Source organism: Pinus tabuliformis, chromosome J (assembly GCF_031772625.1).
Source record: "Pinus tabuliformis cultivar Carrire ecotype Pingquan chromosome J, CPIR1, whole genome shotgun sequence".
Classification (NCBI taxonomy): Eukaryota; Viridiplantae; Streptophyta; class Pinopsida; order Pinales; family Pinaceae; genus Pinus; species Pinus tabuliformis.
Genome location: NC_142295.1, coordinates 284,464,010 through 284,468,967, shown reverse-complemented (window position 1 = coordinate 284,468,967; position 4,958 = coordinate 284,464,010). Strand labels below are relative to the sequence as shown.

Below are 4,958 nucleotides of genomic sequence, written 5' to 3'. Positions count from 1 at the left end.
TCAGAAATTTAAGTGACATATATGATGAAGGTATGAATTCTTTGTTTGATTTATATTGTCATGTCGATGACCATGTTCATTTCGAAGATGCAATCAATGATAAGAAATGGATAGAAGCTATGGATGAGGATATGAATGCCATAGAAAGAAACAAGACATGGGATTTGGTTGAGCTACCAAAAGGTAAAGAAGTCATTGGAGTTAAATGGGTTTACAGAACCAAGAGTAACGCTGAAGGCAAAATAGAAAGGCACAAGGCAAGACTTGTTGTCAAAGGATATAAGCATCAGTATGGGAGAGATTATGAGGAGACTTTCGCACCAGTTGCAAGAATGGAAACCTTGAGAGCAGTGCTGTCCATAGCAGCACAAAACAAGTGGAAAGTTTACCAAATGGATGTGAAGTCAGCATTCCTAAATGGAGTGTTAATGGAAGAGGTTTACATTGAGCAACCTCTAGGCTATGAAAAGAAAGGCCATGAGCACAAAGTATGCAGATTCAAGAAATCTCTTTATGGGTTAAAGCAAGCACCAAGAGAGTGGTACAGTAGGATAGATTCCTATCTACTGGAAAATGAATTTGCAAAGTGTGAGGGAGAACCCACCGTCTACATCAAAGAAAAGGATGGTAAAATTTTAATTGTAGTGTTGTATGTTGATGATGTGATTTTTATAGGTAATGATGACTACCTCATTAAAAATTTCAAATTAGTCATGAAAGAAGAATTTGAAATGACTGACATGGGTTTGCTGAGATACTTCTTAGGAATAGAAGTAGATAAAAATGAAAATGGAATTTCGATTTCGCAGGCAAAATATGTAAATGAAGTGTTGCGCAGATTTAATATGCAGGATAGCAAGGCAACAATCACTCCCACAATGATGGGATTAAAACTCAGCAAAGAGGACAGCAGCAAGGATTTTGATCCTAGCGTGTACAAGAGCATAGTTGGCAGCCTTATGTATTTAACTGCAACTAGGCTGGACATAATGTTTGCTGTTAGTTTAATTTCTAGATTCATGGAGAGGCCAAAAGAATCACATTGACAAGTAGCAAAAAGAATTCTGAGGTCTGTCAAAGGTACAAAAGGATTTGGCATTTTGTATACCTTTTCAGAAAGTTCATATTTAGTTGGCTACACCGATAGTGATTGGGCTGGAAGTATAGATGACCAGAAAAGCACATTCGGTTACGTTTTTCACATGGGTTCAGGAGCCATTTCGTGGGCTTCGAAGAAACATCCAATTGTGGCGTTGTTTATAGCAGAATCAGAGTTTGTGGCAGCTACAGCAGCAGCGTGTCAAGCGGTTTGGATGAGAAGAATGCTAAGGAGCTTAGGCCAAGAGCAGGCAAAAGCAATGATTATTTTTTGTGACAATAGCTCAACTATAGCATTGTCTAAGAATTCTGTGTTTCACAAGCGAACGAAACACATTGATACACAGTTCCATTACATCAGAGAATTGATGAACAATGGAGAAATTGTTTTACACCATTGCAACACTCAAGAATAGGTTGCAGACATTCTGACCAAGCCTCTGGGATAGAAAAGTTTTGAGTATTTGAGGAAATGTCTGGGTATGACTGATAACCCAGCAGTTGAAATTGAAGGGGAGTGTTGAAATTGTAATTTCAACTGTAGTGACAATTGAACAAGCGGCAGCTACTTTACTTCAGCAAAAACATGCAGATTTTTCCCTTGCGATGCCATCTCATCGCAGATCGCAAATCGCATTCATGACCATTGTCTCCGTGTGTTCTCTTGAATTTTTTCCTGACGCGACAATGCGATATTATCGCATATCGCAAATCGCGTTCACGACCTGTTGCCCCTCTACGTTCTTTGCTTTTTGTCGATTGCGATTCTGCGATGCGATCGCAAATCACAAATCGCAACTCTCATATGAGTTTTGTTTTCATTCTTGTCTCCCGCCGATGCGATGTTGCGATGCAACCCATCAGCTATCGCATATCGCACCTTCGCCAAGATAATCGTCGTCGTCCATTTTTTTTATCCAACGACCATTATTTATTCCCACCTTGAACACGCCTTTGTCATATTGTCTTTATGCCTTAACCTGTTTTGTGTTCCCAAAGAAGAAAGAACGCCCGATTCAACATTCTGCGCCATTACTTCTCAACAACCACATTTAACATGAAAGTATGGCCGAGAAGGAAAGGACCTGCCTCGAGCAGCTCAACACATTTATCATTTATGGAGTTCCACTCCACCTGCTCGAGAAATACAACAGAATATAAAAAAAGATCAGTTTTTGTTCATAAAAGCAGTAGACTACAGCAGAGACTCCATCAGAGAGTTAAAGCGGTTGGTGGTCATTTTTTACTTTCTCACGCATAACCTGGTAGATATAAAGTTTTTTAGTCAGTAGTAGTGTGTAAGTAATAGGAATGTGTGAAAAGCACAGAAGTGCATCTACAACATGCAGCAGCGCGTGAATGCAAAGAAAGCCGCAGCAGTGAAATAGCACATAGAGTAGACACAGCAGTGTGTCAATTTTTTTTTAAATCCCTCTGTGAGACAGGAAGACAAATCTTTTGTAATAGTAGTCTTTTAATTAATACAAGTTTTTTTTTATGTGTGTCTGTTGTTGAAAACCCTGTTCTCCTGCAAAACATTTTTTTTGTTGTTTCCGCTGTGCTAAGATCCTGTGCGTTCGAAAACAGAGCATCATTCTCTATTGTGTTCAAGTTCTTTTGTTTTGGAATTTACCAGAAAATTTCCCAACAAAAAATGGCTCTGAGCAGCGCTGCGGCTAATATGGATGGATCGGTTCATTCAACTTTTGCTTCAAGATATGTTCAGGTATCCTTGTCTCGGTACGTCTTCCTTCCTTCACCCCCATTCTACATTTTTGCTTTTTCCAAGGATCGTTTTAATTCCACTAGCAAATAATGGGTGCATTCAGGATCTTTGCCATCTGTCTAGTCTAGTTTGAATGTGTGCGTTCTCAGGTTTCAAATGCAGGACAGGTCCATTCCCAAAGATGCCGCGTATCAAATCATCAGTGACGCACTGACGCTGGATGGGAACGCCAGGCTCAATCTTGCCTCTTTCGTGACTACATGGATGGAACCTGAATGTGATAAGCTCATTATGCAGGTCATCAACAAGAACTATGTTGACATGGAAGAGTATCTTGTCACCACAGAATTGCATGTATTGGCAGTTCTTGTGATAAACTTCTGCTTTTATTATTTCTAGATCTGAAATCTGCTCTCAGATCTGTTTTGATCATTTAGGCCCTCGAAATTTTCTGAAAGGTTTGGGTGCTTTCCTCTTTTTTTGGTTTGGAAAAGAATCGATGCGTGGACATTATAGCCAATCTGTTTAACGCCCCACTGGGCCATGGAGAGGAAGCTGTTGGCATGGGCACAGTCATGTCAGACAACGTTTTTGGATAAGTCACATAGGCAAGTTAACTCATCGCTATCCTCAAAGTATGATGTAAACAATTCCTATCAGTATGTTATTTAACAGTTACATGCCAGTCTGCCACTCTCAGCAATTCAGACTAAGCATTAGCTATGGAGGGGCGTCTTAATTTCTGTATTTTAATATATCTCAGTATGTTCCTAGTATTCTGTGAATCAAAGTTAACGTACGCAGAGATAAATGCCACAAAGCCTTTAGTATCAGCCTTGTACATATTTACAAATTCGACTATAGATCCTGGTAATGACAACAGACTCAATTTGAGAAAGGCTATCGACATTCCCAGAATTTGAATAATGATGGGCGCATCAGGGCCAAGTTTAGGGATCAAACGTTGCGTATCTCCTTGCCTTTGCATCACATCTCCGAACAACAGAAGCAAGAGGCGATTCCTGCCACAGTCAAAACAAGATTCAATTCAGGAACAATCTAGGGCGTTAAAGCGCAAGGCGTCCGGAGGCGATTAGACAAAATGATGAAAATGCAAAAGGAATTGGTGGAAGGGAGAAAAACAGAAGCGGCGGCTAAGCTTGGCCAAGACTCTTCTCCCAGGGAACCACCAATATCGAAAGACACGCAGGCAGGCAGTATGTGCAAACGCTGGTGCTTGAGAGGAATCTCAATTTATAGAATTGAAATCCAAGCAAGCCAAGGAAGAAGAAACCACCGAAAACAAAGAAGTTCTGGACAAACAATTTCAAATTTTCCTTTCACAACATCGACTGTGGTCATTTGTACCTCTGTCACATATTATGTTTTCCACTAAAAATTGAAAAGCTTTATTTATATATGTATTAGTGTACAAACAAAAAGGACGTTTAGTTCAGCGTTATGTGCACGGCATTCGGAGGATGCTTTTCAACTCGATTTTTATCTCTGCCCTTGACAGAACTAGAGCAATATTCATGTATTGGCTAATAAACTTTAACCGCTCCGGTGGTGTCGCTTAATATTTTAATAGGAAAAGAATAATTAATTAATGAAAATTAGATTTATTTTAAAATTTTTATATAATTAATGGTTAGATTGGTAGAACATGGTTGGGGTCTTCTTATACTGCCTAATAATTCACATGGACCAACATCTCTTCTAGAAAAATTCAACAATTCTAATTTAATAATCCCATCGGCCTCTCTTTGTACCTTTTGAGACAATTGCTAGTTTAAAATATGATAAAAATGCTTGGTCGAATTTTTTAATTTTAAAGACATAAAAAGTCTCCCTTACCTCATGTTGAACTTTATAATTGATTCTAAAGTCTTTTTCACGCCCAGCCAAATACATTAATAAATAAACCAATATATTAATAAATATAATTATATTAATAAATATATTTTCACTTTTTTCAACAAATCTACGTTTAACTTTATAAGTGATTCTTTTTCACCCTCACATTAATAAATAAATCAAAATATTAATAAATACATTTTTACTTTTCTCAAAACCTTTTTTTATTAAAATATTTTAATTTTTTTTATTAAATTGAATATGTTATATATATATA

At 37.9% G+C, this 4,958-nt stretch overlaps 1 pseudogene; it reads left to right on the top strand.

Moving 5' to 3' along the window:
• Nucleotides 1-2,752: 2,752 nt before the first annotated feature.
• LOC149226886 (glutamate decarboxylase 4 pseudogene) lies at nucleotides 2,753-3,423 on the top strand (annotated as a pseudogene).
• The last annotated feature ends 1,535 nt before the right edge of the window (nucleotides 3,424-4,958 follow it).